General features: G+C 44.0%; 1 non-coding gene across 1 annotated transcript; it reads right to left on the bottom strand.

The window, feature by feature from the left end:
• Nucleotides 1-15,611: 15,611 nt before the first annotated feature.
• Nucleotides 15,612-15,684, bottom strand: TRNAK-CUU (transfer RNA lysine (anticodon CUU)). The gene has a single exon. It is a non-coding gene; the product is annotated as a tRNA-Lys (tRNA).
• Between the last annotated feature and the right edge of the window lie 18 nt (nucleotides 15,685-15,702).

Here is a 15,702-nt window from a genome sequence, read left to right on the forward strand (position 1 = left end):
TCCCCTAGGAGAACACAACAATTGCTCTTAGCCGTGTGCGGTGCCCCCCCCCCCTCCCTCCATAGTTTACGCCTTCGTTCATATTGTCGCAGTGCTTAGGCGAAGCCCTGCATGGATCACATCATGCTACGTCTTGAGCTTGCGTTGGTTTTCCTTGAAGAGTAAAGGGTGATGCAGCAATAGTAGCGTAAGTATTTCCCTTAGTTTTTTAGAACCAAGGTATCAATCCAGTAGGAGGCTCCTCAAAAGTCCCACGCACCTACACAAACAAACAAAGAACTCGCAACCAACACAATAAAGGGGTTGTCAATCCCTTCGCGGCCACTTGCGAAAGTGAGATCTAATAGAGATAGTATGATAAGATAAATATATTTTTGGTATTTTATAATATAGATGCAAAAAGTAAAGATGCAAATAAAAGTAGATTGGAAGCAAATATGATAAGAGATAGACCCGGGGGCCATAGCTTTCACTAGAGGCTTCTCTCAAGATAGCATAAGTATTACGGTGGGTGAACAAATTACTGTCGAGAAATTGATAGAAAAGCGAATAATTATGAGATTATCTAGGCATGATCATGTATATAGGCATCACATCCGCAACAAGTAGACCGACTCCTGCCTGCATCTACTACTATTACTCCACACATCGACCGACTCCTGCCTGCATCTAGAGTATTAAGTTCATAAGAACAGAGTAATGCCTTAAGCAAGATGACATGATGTAGAGGGATAAACTCAAGCAATATGATATAAACCCCATCTTTTTATCCTCAATGGCAATAATACAATACGTGCCTTGCTGCCCCTGCTGTCACTGGGAAAGGACACCGCAAGATTGAACTCAAAGCTAAGCACTTCTCCCATGGCAAGAAAGATCAATCTAGTAGGCCAAACCAAATTGATAATTCGAAGAGACTTGCACAAATAACTCAATCATACATAAAAGAATTCAAAGAAGATTCAAATATTATTCATAGATAAACTTGATCATAAACCCACAATTCATCGGATCTCGACAAACACACCGCAAAAAGAGTTTACATCGAATAGATCTCCACAAGAGAGGGGGAGAACATTGTATTGAGATCCAAAAAGAGAGAAGAAGCCATCTAGCTAATAACTATGGACCCGAAGGTCTGAGGTAAACTACTCACAACTCATCGGAGGGGCAAGGATGTTGATGTAGAAGCCCTCCGAGGTCGATTCCCCCTCCGGCGGAGCGCCGGCAAAGGCTCCAAGATGGGATCTCGCGGATATAGAAGGTTATGGCGGTGGAAATTGTGTTTCGGTGGCTCCCTGGATGTTTTCGGGGTACATAGGCTTATATAGGAGGAAGAAATACGTCGGTGGCCGCCCGAGGGGCCCACGAGACAGGGGGCGCGCCCTCCTATCTAGTGGAGGCCTCGGCTGCTTCTTGACTTGCACTCCAAGTCCTTTGGATCACGTTCGCTCCAAAAATCACGCTCCCGAAGGTTTCGTTCCGTTTGGACTCCGTTTGATATTCCTTTTCTTCGAAATACTGAAATAGGCGAAAAAACAGCAATACGGGCTGGGCCTCCGGTTAGTAGGTTAGTCCTAAAAATGATATGAATGTGTAAAATAAAGCCCATAAACATCCAAAAGGGGTAATATAATAGCATGGAACAATCAAAAATTATAGATACATTGGAGATGTATCAAGCATCCCCAAGCTTAATTCCTGCTCGTCCTCGAGCAGGTAAATGATAAAAATAGAATTTTTGATGTGGAATGGTACCTAGCAAAATTCTTAATGTAATTTTCTTTATTGTGGCATGAATGTTCAGATCCAAATGATTCAAAATAAAAGTTCATATTGATAAAAGAAATAGTAACACTTCAAGCATACTAATCAAAGTAATCATGTCTTCTCAAAATAACATGGCAAAAGAAAGTTCATCCTTACAAAATCATATAGTTAGGCTATGCTTCATTTTTGTCACACAAAGATGTCCCAACTTTTATACCACCGATGTCAAGCCAAGCAATTGTTTCATACTTAAATAATCTCAAACTTCTTCAACCTTCACGGAATACATGAGCGTGAGCCATGGATATAGCACTATGGGTGGAATAGAATATGATAATGGGGATTGTGTGGAGAAGACAAAAAAAATAAAGTCTCACATTAATGAGGATAATCAACGGGCTATGGAGATGCCCATCAATTGATGTCAACATGAGGAGTAGGGATTGCCATGCAACGGATGCACTAGAGCTATAAATGAATGCTCAACAAAAGAAAACTAGTGGGTGTGCACCCAACTTGCTTGCTCACGAAGACCTAGGGCATTTGAGGAAGCCCATCGTAGGAATATACAAGCCAAGTTCTATAATGAAAAATTCCCACTAGTATGAAAAAGACAACTTATGAGACTCACTATATGAAAAACATGGTGCTACTTTGAAGCACAAGTGTGGAAAAAGAGATAGTAACATTGCCCTTTTTATTTATTTTCATTTTTCTTTTTCTTTTTTTTTGGGCCTTCCTCCTTTTTTTCTTTTTGGCCTTTCTTCTTTTTTTTCTTTTTTTTCTTTGGGCAATGCTCTAATAATGATGATCATCACACTTTCATTGATTACAACATATGAATTACAACTCGAAACTAGAACAAGATATGACTCTATATGAGTGCCTCCGGCGGTGTACCGGGATGGTGCAATGAATCAAGAGTGACATGTATGAAAAATTATGCATGGTGGCTTTGCCACAAATACGATGTCAACTACATGATCACGCGATGGCAATATGACAAAAGTAAAGTATGTCATGATGATGATGAACAGAACGGTGGAAAGTTGCATGGAAATATATCTCGGAATGGCTATGGAAATGCCATAATAGGTAGGTATGGTGGCTATTTCGAGGAAGATATAAGGAGGTTTATGTGTGATAGAGTGTATCGTATCACAGGGTTTGGATGCACCGACGAAGTTTGCACCAACTCTCAAGGTGAGAAAGGGCAATGCACGGTACCGAAGAGGCTAGCAATGGCGGAAAGGTAAAAGTGCGTATAATCCATGGACTCAACATTAGTCAAAAGAACTCACATACTTATTGCAAAATTTTGGAAGTCATCAAAAATTAAGTACTACGCGCATGCTCCTAGGGGGATAGATTGGTAGGAAAAGACCATCGCTCGTCCCCTACCGCCACTCATAAGGATGCACAAGCCATGTACACTTCATGTTTCAAATTTGTTACACAACTTTAACCATACGTGCATGCTACGGGACTTGCTAACTTTAACACAAGCATTCTTTAAATTCATAATCACCCAACTAGCATGACTTTAATATCACTACCTCCATATATCAAAACAATTATCAAGTATCAAATTGATCGTAGCATCCAATTCACTTCCTATGATAGTTTTTATTATACCCAACTTGGATGCCTACCATTCTAGGACCAATTTTATAACCATAGCAAATACCATGTTGTTCTAAAATACTCTCAAAATAATATAAGTGAAGCATGAGAGACTAGCAATTTCTAGAAAAATAAGTCACCGCCGTGCTCTAAAAGATATAAGTGAAGCACTAGAGCAAAAACTATCAAGCTCAAAAGATATAAGTGAAGCACATAGAGTATTCTAGCAAATTCTAATCAAGTAGGCTTCTCCCAAAAGGTGTGTACAGCAAGGATGATTTTGGTAAACTAAAAAGCAAAGACTAATATAATATATGACGCTCCAAGCAAAACACATATCATGTGGCGAATAAAAATATAGCTCCAAGTAAAGTTACCAATGAACAAAGACGAAAGAGGGGATGCCTTCCCGGGGCATCCCCAAGCTTAGGCTTTTGGCTATCCTCGAATATCTTGGGGTGCCATGGGCATCCCCAAGCTTAGGCTCTTGCCACTCCTTATTCCATAGTCCATAAAAGCTTTACACAAAACTTGAAAACTTCACAACACAAAACTCAACAGGAAATCTTATAAGCTCCGTTAGTGAAAGAAAAGAAAACCACCACATAAGGTATTGTAATGAACTCATTCTTTATTTATTTTGGTGTTAAACCTACTGTATTCCAACTTCTCTATGGTTTATAAACTATTTTACTAGCCATAGATGCATCAAAATAAGCAAACAACACACGAAAAACAGAATCTGTCAAAACAGAACAGGCTGTAGCAATCTGTAACTAACGCAAACTTATGGAACTCTAAAAATCCTACAAAAATAGGAAGTCCTGGAAAATTTGTATATTGATCAGCAGAAGAAAGAATCAACGCAAAATCACGTCTCTGTGATTTAACAAAACTAAATTCGTGCGCACAAAGTTTCTGTTTTTCAGCAGAATCAAATCAACTATCATCATAGGTTATCCTATAGGTTCTACTTGGCACAAACACTAATTAAAATATAAAAACACATCTAAACAGAAGGTAGATGCAAGATTTATTACTAAACAGGAACAAAAACAAAAAACACAAAGAAAATTGGGTTGCCTCCCAACTAGCGCTATCGTTTAACGCCCCTAGCTAGGCATAAAAGCGAAGGTAGATCTAAGTAGTGCCATCTTTGGCACTAAATTCATAAGTAGCCCGCATGATAGATTCATAAGGTAATTTGATTTTCTTTCTTGGAAAGTGCTCCATGCCTTTATTTAATGGAAATTGGAATCTAATATTCCCTTCCTTCATATCATTAATCGCACCAATCATTCTAAGGAAAGGTCTACCAAGAATAATAGGGCAAGAAAGATTGCAATCTATATCAAGAACGATAAAATCTACGGGCACCAAATTTCTATTTGCAACAATGAGAACATCATTGATCCTTCCCATTGGCTTTTTAATGGTGGAATCCGCATGGTGCAAATTTAAAGCATGTGAAGCTCAACCGCTCAGTTGCATATGAGTGGGCACCACATATGCCAAAGATCCCTATCCCTAAGGCATATCAGGTTCAACATGAACTCTCTAGGGTTACCAAAACTATCCCCTTTTCCATACGGCTCCCATTCCACCTGCAACATAGCATAGAATGCAAAATTGATTTCTAGTTACGATAAAAGCATGAGAATCACTTATGCAATGTCGAGTCACCTGCTCAACCGTAATCGTGTCCATCTCGCTCGTGTACAACTTGTACATGACCGAGGGATCATCCGTCGTCTCATTTAATGCATCCCACTTGTAAGCCCAAGTGGGCAACGGTAGTGAGTCGTCTTTGTCATCCTAATCCTCGTACTTCACGGTCTTCGGTCATCCAACCGGCAATTGGTCCCAGCTCCATATAGAAAGTACGAGCATACAACCACCAATACCTCTGTCCTTTGAGGTCCTACAACAGGCTTCATCCAACTGCACACAGAAGAAAACACGGTTCAATTAACAGGAAGATCACATTCATACTGTACCAATGGAGTGAAAATAAACAACTGCCTACCTATCTATATAAGTAAGCCAGTGTCGCCGAACCCCAACTCCATTTTCTATCGAAGACGGTCAACGCCTTCAGCCACATCCATGGAGCATTCTTGCCTGTGCCATCAGCAAACATAGTCCTGGATATAACGTACCACATGTAGACGCGAGCATATGTCTTGACCTCATCCTCATTAGCATCCTCAGGGCAAGAACCAAAGTTCCATGCAATCCAGGTGAAAGGAGCACCGGCTGCGACTCTTTCCTTCTTCTTGTCTTCTGCTTCTGGTTCCTGAGGCTCCGGAGGAACCATGCCGATAAGGGCATGCATCTGCTCGCGCCACCCATCAGAATCAGTGCTCATACAAAGAGGATTCCCCTCGATAGGAAGACCGACGATCATAGCAATATCCTGGAGCGTCACGGTCATCTCCCCAGTCCGAAGATGGAAACTATGTGTCTCTGGCCTCCAAAGATCAACAAGCGTGGTGATTGCTACAGCATTGAGGGGTGGCATTGATCGGCTGACCAACTGAATGAAAGGGAGGAGTCCTGTCTCCCTTACGTACGGTGCGTACCGCTCATGATAGCGCATCCCCCAAGGGTGACCCCGTGAGACCGAATCTTCAGAGGTGCAAGCTCCTACAAACAAGCAAATCAGAATATTACATATGGGACATGTGTGTTTGAAATAAACACATAATTCAAAATACCAACAACTTTGCTTATTACCCGCTCCTGCACCGACATAAAGAAGAACCGGTGTCGAGTGTCCTAGTGATCATCGAGAATCCAAACCATCCTACAAAATTTCAAACAATCAACATACATTAGCTTACTCCCTATGCTTTATTTAATATGCGGGCATTATTACATAAATATTGAACAATCGGTAAACACTAAAAGGAAAGTTGAATACTAAACTAAGATATACAATGAAAGGACGTCAACAATCATCACAAATACCCACCATAAATACTAGGGCCCAAAAATGATTACAAATCATCTACTAATCCTAATCGCACAAATCTATACCAATATTACAAATCTACACAAGGGTACCACCAAAACTTGAACAATCTAGGTTCCACAATGACTACAAATCCTAAATCACACCACACTATTTCAATTTATCATATACAAATCAAATCCAAGAAATCAAGGGTTTCACCAAAACTTGGCTAAATGAGACAAATGTGAACGAATTTACGGAGGAAAAGAAAGGGATCGGAGGAGAGTACCTTGTAGCACTAGTAGAAAACATGGCTTTGGTTCGGGCCTGGCCAGCTCATTAGTCCCGGTTCTTCACGAACCGGGACCCATGGGGGGCATTAGACCCGGTTCATGAGCCCAGGGGGCCGGTCGGGGCCTCGTGGGCATTGGTCCCGGTTCGTCTGGACCCATTTGTCCAGGTTCTAGGCACGAACCGGGACCAATGGGCTGTGCTCCTGGCCCACAGCCATTGGTACCGGTTCGTGCCTTGAACCAGTATAGAAGGGTGAATTTAGTCCCGGTTCATGCCACGAACCGGGACAAATAATTTGCCTATATATACCCATTGCCGCGGCAGAGCACTCCACAGTGCTTTGTTTTTTCTGGCCGGCGAGGGGAGGGCATTTGGGTGCTCTAGCTCACCTCCTATGCACATGAGGTGTTCGATGAAATGCCCGAGCCACACTAGTTAAGCTTTCTCCTCTTGAAGCTCGACCTTAGAGCTCCATTTTTCCCAAGATTTGTCTAGATTTAGTGGTCTGTCACGCCCCGTCCCCGTTTTCACCATCGTTGATCGCCCGTGTTGATCTCGTCGTCGGCACCATCATGGTGAGCCTCTTGTTCTTATCTTCTTTCTGATTCTCTTACTTTAGATAGATACTTGTCTGATTTTCTTACTTTAGATAGATACTTGTCTGATTTTCATACTTTTGACACGCATAATTATATATAATGCACGGAGATGAACCGGCAACGGATGTATGGTGACAGACACACCTCCGAGTACATTAAGGGCGTGCATAATTTTCTAGAAGTGGCTGAGGCAAACAAGCAGAATGATTTTATGTGTTGTCCATGCCCTAAATGTGGAAATACGAAGTCTTACTCTGACCGGAAAATCCTTCACACCCACCTGCTTTACAAGGGTTTCATGCCACACTATAATGTTTGGATGAGGCACGGAGAAATAGGGGTTATGATGGAAGACGACGAAGAAGAAGAGGACGATGACAACTATGTGCCCCCTGAATACGGTGATGCTGCAACGGAGGAGCTGCTGAAGATCAAGAGGAACCAGACGATGTGCCCGATGCTGCAACGGGGGAAGTTGCTGAAGATCAAGAGGAACCAGACGATGTGCCCGATGATGATGATCTCCGCCGGGTCATTGTCGATGCAAGGACGCAATGCAAAAGTAAAAAGGAGAAGCTAAAGTTCGATCGCATGTTAAAGATGGCAACACAAAGCTGGGTACCGTACTGGAATTGCTGCAGTGGAAGGCAGAGAATGCTGTGCCTGACAAAGGATTTGAGAAGCTACTGAAAATATTGAAGAAGAAGCTTCCAAAGGATAACAAATTGCCCGACAGTACATACGCAACAAATAAGGTCGTATGCCCTCTAGGATTGGAGGTGCAGAAGATACATGCATGCCCTAATGACTGCATCCTCTACCGCTGTGCATACGAGGATTTGAACGCATGCCCGGTATGCGGTGCATTGCAGTATAAGGTCAGACGAGATGACCCTGATGATGTTGATGGTGAGCCCCGCAGGAAGAGGGTTCCTGCGAAGGTGATGTGGTATGCTCCTATAATACCACGGTTGAAACGACTGTTCAGAAACAAAGAGCATGCCAAGTTGATACGACGGCACAGTGAGGACCGTAAGAAAGACGGGAAGTTGAGAGCACCCGCTGACGGGTCGCGGTGGAGAAAAATCGAGAGAGAGTACTGGGCTGAGTTTGCATGTGACCCAAGGAACGTATGGTTTGGTTTAAGCGCGGATGGTATTAATCCTTTTGGGGAGCAGAGCAGCAATCACAGCACCTGGCCCGTGACTCTATGTATGTATAACCTTCCTCCTTGGTTGTGCATGAAGCAGAAATTCATTATGATGCAAGTTCTCATCCAAGGCCCTAAGCAACCCGGCAACAACATTGATGTGTACCTAAGGCCATTAGTTGAAGAACTTTTACAGGTGTGTAATGGAAACGGTGTACATGCGTGGGATGAGACAGACATGAGGAATTTAACCTGCACGCGTTGCCGTTTGTAACCATCAACGATTGGCCCGCTCTCAGTAACCTTTCAGGACAGACAAACAAGGGATACCACGCATGCACACACTATTTAGCTGACACCGAAAGTATATACCTGGACAAATGCAGGAAGAATGTATACCTGGGCCATCGTCGATTTCTTCCAACCAACCATCAATGTCGAAAGAAAGGCAAGCATTTCAAAGGCGAGGCAGATCACCGGAAGAAGCCCGCCAAGCGTACCAGTGATCACGTACTTGCTATGGTCAATGATTTACACGTAATCTTTGGAAAGGGTCCCGGCGGACTAGCTGTTTCGAGTGACGCTGAGGGACACGCACCCGTGTGGAAGAAGAAATCTATATTTTGGGACCTACCCTACTGGAAAGACCTAGAGGTCCGCTTTTTGATCGACGTGATGCACGTGACGAAGAACCTTTGCGTGAACCTGCTAGGCTTCTTGGGCGTGTATGGGAAGACAAAAGATACAGCTGAGGAACGGGAGGATCTGCAACGTTTGCACGAAAAAGATGGCATGCCTCCAAAGCAGTATGAAGGTCCTGCCAGCTATGCTCTTACCAAAGAAGAGAAGGAAATCTTCTTTGAATGCCTGCTTAGTATGAGGTCCCGGCTGGCTTCTCGTCGAATATAAAGGGAATAATAAATATGCCAAAGAAAAAGTTCCAGAACCTAAAGTCTCATGACTGCCACATGATTATGACGCAACTGCTTCCGGTTGCATTGAGGGGGCTTCTACCAGAAATGTACGATTAGCCATTGTGAAGCTATGTGCATTCCTCAATGCAATCTCTCAGAAGGTGATCGATTCAAAAATCATACCAAGGCTAAGGAGTGAGGTGGTGCAATGTCTTGTCAGTTTCGAGCTGGTGTTCCCACCATCCTTCTTCAATATCATGACGCACATCCTAGTTCATCTAGTTGACAAGATTGTCATTCTGGGCCCCGTATTTCTACACAATATGTACCCCTTTGAGAGGTTCATGGGAGTCCTAAAGAAATATGTCCGTAACCGCGCTAGGCCAGAAGGAAGCATCTCCATGGGCCATTAAACAGAGGATGTCATTGGGTTTTGTGTTGACTTCATTCCTGGCCTTAAGAAGATAGGTCTCCCTGAATCGCGGTATGAGGGGAGACTGACTGGAAAAGGCACGCTTGGAGGGGACTCAATAATATGCAGGGACAGATATTCTTGGTCTCAAGCACACTACACAGTTCTACAGAACTCTACCTTGGTGACCCCGTATGTCGATGAACACAAGAACCATATATATATGAGAGGACGAAGAATCCCGACTGTTGTCGTGGGGTAGCTTCTCCTTCATTCTCGTGTGCTAGACAATTTGGTGTAATGCACTCAGGAATGAAAGGAGGAGCTACCATCACCGACGGTCGAATATGTACACCACATGAGCTGAGAGTTTTCAAGAAAAGGCTCGACAGACCGATAGTCAACCCGTGATGAATAATAATGATCTAATTTAGGTTTTTTAGTACATATATTTAATTGTACAAGTTTAATATTTGAATTATGAACATAGGAAATGTCGTACTCGGACGATGAAAACCGCCCGGGGGAGTGCGACTGGTGCCACAACGACCGAGGTATGTGCGACAGGTTCCTTGAGCTGGACGAAGATTAGAGCTTCAACATTAAGCTCGAGGAGACCTTCGATGTTGAAACGGTATGCAACGACGACAAGGTTTTTTTTTGTAATTAAGCACGACTTTAACTATTTCAACGTGTACTTTTCATCTTTTCCAATTCGACTAGCTTATCCCATGCTATGCAAGACGCTATGTCTTGGAGAGGATGGGCTTTGAAGACCATGAAAGTATGGAAACAAAGAAAATTCACCTAAGGACCCATCATGGTGTGGATTTTGAAGTAAAGCTGTACAATTCTGAGAGTGTAACCCATTTTGGTTGCAAAAATTGGGAAGCACTTTGCAAGATGTATGGTTTTGATGAGGGTATGCTTGTCACCATGGATCTTGGTGATCCTAAAATCGAGCAAGACAATATGGACATTTGGGTCCTTGTTGATACGCTTCCAATTCTTCCCCTATGTGAGCTTCTCAAACATAGTTATTAAGTAATTTATATTGTTTATTTCAAAATAGTTGACAGCTTATTTCCATTGACAGCTTATTTTCATTTTTCAAAGAATGTGCGGAAGATGGTAGACAAAACCCACTACACCGATGGCTCCGAATTAACTTATCAGGAGAAAAATCATCTGATCGCATTTTGTACTGATCCTGAGAATTACAATATCTACAATCGAACTCCTCAACATTATGGTCAATACGTGCCACTAGTGCACGTGTTGAACTATGGTAACTACCATGAAGATACCCTGGTAAGATTTTTTACTATTACGACATCCGTGCATCTTTTTCATACTTCTAAAACTAGTACATCATTGCTAACTACGAAGTTATTACTATGTTTTTCAACAGATAACCCCGAATGATTGTGTGCCTCATCTGATGTATCAGCATGGTCGCCTTGATGTTTTGAACATACAACCAGGTCATCCTACGAATCTCAACTGTCCATACCGGATTTCTAAAAGAAGTGGAGACATGACAATCAAAGAATGGAAAAAATGTATGGACAGTCGTAAGGAGGTTCTTGGAAGCAAAAGGAAGCGAAGCACAAGAATTGGAGACATGATGATCTTCATTCTCCATATGGAGAGTCAGGGTCTATATTGTTTTATGCTATTTTACCTTAAGGGTATTTAGGTCCTACCTGATACTGATGATCATGTGCTAAGAACAACTAAGTAGGGTTGGTTCGGTGACTATAAGGATGATGATCGTATGACTTGTTATTAATAACGAGTAGAAGTTTTATGATGATGCATGATTAGTAGGACTTGTTATTATATATGATGATGCATGATGCGAGCATGAAGAGTTATTATATATCAGCGGGTGAAATGAACATAGCAGTAGCGTTGGTAAACCAAGCACGGAGATATAAGAGAGGACACTTCTCTCTATTAGCTAGCTAATAACAACCTAAATTAACCCCTAAAACCCCTAAACCAGCCCCTTTCAAAAAAAACCTCAGCTCCAGCCAGCTGCTGACGCGTGGATGCCTTTAGGTCCCGGTTTATGTCACCAACCGGGACCAAAGGCCCCCTGCCTAGGCTGGCTGCAGCGGCCACGTGGAGGACCATTTGTCCCGGTTCGTGTAAGAACCGGGTCTAAAGGCCAAGGGCATTAGTACCGACCTTTTAGTCCCGGTTCCTAAACCGGGACAGAAGACCCTTACGAACCGGGACAAATGGCCCTTTTTCTACTAGTGTAGGATGGAATGGTGAAGAATTCCACAGACCAAATCGTCAGATCTGAAGATTTTTCGAGAGGGGATTAAGAGGAGGGAGAGGATCCAGCCGCCGCCTGCGTGCTTCTGTAACTGCTACTAGAGGATGGGATGGGTGGGGGAGGCTAGCGCGCGGCGGCTGCATCTAAGTCACAGTGCAACACCTACGGGCTAGGCGCTGCATATTACATGTGCAGCGCCTAGCTCTGAAGCGATGCACTGCTCAGTGCGGGCTCCAAGGCTGCCACGTTGGACAGAGGTGCAACACCGGCATGCTAGGAGCTGCATCGTAGGGTGTGGCGCCTCCATGTCAGGCGCCACTCAAAAAGGTCAATTGAGTGATTTTTTAGGAGCAGTTCATTTTGTGCAATGATTTCATCCTCGGGTCAATATTGTCAAGTTTGACGGATGAGACAGATGCGAGCATGCAATGCCGTAACAGAATAGAAAACATCCATGACAGGCCCACAAAACAGTATTAGAGCATCTCTAGCAGACCTCGCATCCCACCGACCCGCAAAACGCGTTTGTAGTTCGCGAAAAAACGGTTTTGCGGGCCGGTGCGGACGGCCGCAGAGGCAAACCCCGCAAAACGGACCCATATAAAAGGATATTCACGGAATAAGCTCTTTTACGGGTCGGCTTTGCGGGGTCTGGTCTAGCGCCGCTCCTGCTGGCCCGCAAATCCTAAATTTGCAATTAAATTTGACACAACATAATGCATTTCTTTGCTTTTCCAACAACATTGGATACATAGGACATCACTAAATCTTTGCTAGAATAGCAAGACCAAAGAAAACAAGAACCACAATTATGCATTTTAGAAGATTTCCAACTTTCATAACTGCTCCCACTAGTTGAAGCAGTATCTTCTCCATGCACTCACTGTTGATCTACGAATTCTTGATCTTGCATTCTTCATTCTTCTTTGGTTCTAAAGAAGTAGATGTTGCTTCCCCTCTAGTTGCACATGCAGCTGCTTCATTACCTTCGATTGTACTAAGGAGTGCACGAACGTTTATTAAGTTTCTTTCTATCAATAAATCAATGTATTCGCCTTCCCAAAACCAAAATGAGCATCCATCTTCCTACACACACGATGATGTTTGAAATGAGCTATCGCAATTGAACCAAAGAATGCGGTGCCAAAGCCGAATGAAAACAGCACGTACCCCATCGTTTCTGCATTTGAAGAACACCCCTCTAGGGTGCTTCGGTGTGCCCGAAGTTAGACGCAACACTGTCCGCGTGCAGTCGTCACACTGTATGAGCGGCATCGCCGAGCCACAGAGCCTCTACGCGAGCGCCGAGCCCGGCGGACGACCGGCCGAATCCATGCCCGCAAACCGTCGGTGGCGGTGACAGGACGAACCCGTACCTGCATGCGGCGACGCGACTTTGCCGAGGCTGCGCGAGATGCTCCCCGACCATTCCATCGCTTGGCGCAGCCACCGACGGCCGGAAAAGCCAAATCCGGCCGCCCACGACGAAGGACCATAGATCCGCAACTTTCTAGCCCGCCGATGCAGGAGGGGAGGGGGGAGGACAACCTCGTGTGTGTGGCGGCCTTTCGGCGTGCTCCCCCCGGCTACTTTCGTTGGAATCATGGGCGGCGGACCGGCGGTGGGGCGAGGGGAGAGGGGAGGTGGTTGGTGGGGAAAAGCGCCGGCTGAAATGTCCTCCCCACCAACCGCTCCCGCTATATGCAGGGCACAGACGGGCCGAGGGGGGAACTCACGTATTCGCGGGTTGGGGTCAAGATTTTGCCGCGCCCCTTAAAAAGTTTTGCGGGCCGACCGCGTTTGCGGGGTCTGTTTGGGCAGCTTTTTCCGCGCCGACCCGCATTTTGATGGTTATTTTGCGGGTCTGGGCTTTTTATGGGGTCTGAGCTTTTTGCGGGGTCTGCTAGAGATGCTCTTAAGGTCAATATTCCAACCAGAGCAAACCTCCTGCTAGCCTAAGCGTCGCCCAAGATAGCGACACATAAACTTGAAGAAGATTCCATTAGTGGCACTCTATTTGATCATGCCAATTCATCATCGCTCCCTCTCCTGGGGTTGCCAATGGCATATAGCTACCTGATGGCGACTACTCATGGTCCTCCCTCGCTGGCGGTTTCGGTATTGCCTATGGTGGATTACCCATGTGTTATTCTTCGCAGTTCACCCTCCATCCAGCGGCAAGGCTAGCCTAAAGTATCTGTGGGGTCAATGGTATTCTCTAGGAATTTTTTCTTCATTATGAACAGTAACTAAACAGTGTTTTTAGGCTTATTTCAGAAAAGCTATGGGGTCAGTTGACCCCACAGCTAACACGTAGCTTCGCCGCTGCCTCTATCATGTACATTTTGTTTCGAAAAGGAGGATTATCCCCGGTCTCTGCATCAAGATGATGCATGCAATCATCTTTATAAAGTTATTCAACAGAGTTTGACAAAATAAATACAAAGACCAAACCCAAGCCACTCGAGACGAATAAAGCTGCTATACCTAAAAGTATAAAGATGTGCCCTGGCCGCATCAACGGCCACCATCTAATCCAGTGGCCTCAAGAAGCTGCCGGCCTGGCAAGCTGAGAGCACCATGTCCAGGCACCCCACAACGCGCATCACATGCGCACGCTTTAAGATCCGTCGTCCCATCTTTAGGAGGGATCATGGCTTAGACCTTGCCAGACCCATCTGCCGTCGACTTCACCACGACGCCAGAAAATACCACCAGCCTACGCGTGTCCATCAACCCTCTATAATGTACATGGCATTGCGATGCGCTGTACTGGTCTCCTATGCGCGCGCGCGCCTGCCTCCGTGAGATGTATTGCTTCTTCGAGTGTTAAGATTTTCGATACGCTTTCGCACATAAACTAGAGAAATGGTTTTCAACCCACATAAATCGGATCAATCTTTTCTTGATGAGATCAAAATATAGGTGGGGATTTCTCCCCCACCCCCGCTCCCCCAGTGATTGATTTTCAAAATAATTTGAGGTCTCTGGTGATGTGATTTTTATTCATCTATAGATGAGAAACTTGTTATTATTATCTAGCTTTGGAATAGCTTGAAATTTAGTTGCTTCTAATTTGAGCATTGCTTGGTAAATGTTTGGTATTTTCTCGTTTTAAAGTAAAAGGTCGGACATATGGTCCAAATTTTCAACATGTTTTTTGTCCAAGCCCATGGTGTATTTTTTCAGAGAACACATAGAGAAGCAAGGAAAGCAGGAGCTAGAATTTGAACTCTTGTGATGAAGAACCTCAGTTCCATCACGATCTAAATCAAACATAGACTAATATTGTGACTAGGAACATGCGTTTTAATATTGGAAAGTAATCCTATGCTGTGCTGTTCACCGGATTAATAATCAAGATTAATATTGTCACTTTCTATTCAAACGTCCTTGATTCGATTGGATTGTTGTATTGCTGTGATGGATAGTTTCTGTCAAAGTTAGGTGTGATTCTCGCAAAAAAAGGAAAAAAAGCAGTTAGGCGTGATTGCTAAAAAAGGAAGAAGGTGTGACACAAACAACAATTGCAAAAGTTAGAATTGAGTCATCTGCCAAGTATACATCGAACTGAACCATCTACAATGTAAAAAAAGAATTCGAAATCGCCCACTGTGGGGCTCGAACCCACGACCACAAGGTTAAGAGCCTTGCACTCTACCAACTGAGCTAGACGGGCCTAATATCTGAAAAACAT

The sequence above is a fragment of the Triticum aestivum genome, chromosome 5B (genome assembly GCF_018294505.1).
Source record: "Triticum aestivum cultivar Chinese Spring chromosome 5B, IWGSC CS RefSeq v2.1, whole genome shotgun sequence".
Taxonomy (NCBI): Eukaryota; Viridiplantae; Streptophyta; class Magnoliopsida; order Poales; family Poaceae; genus Triticum; species Triticum aestivum.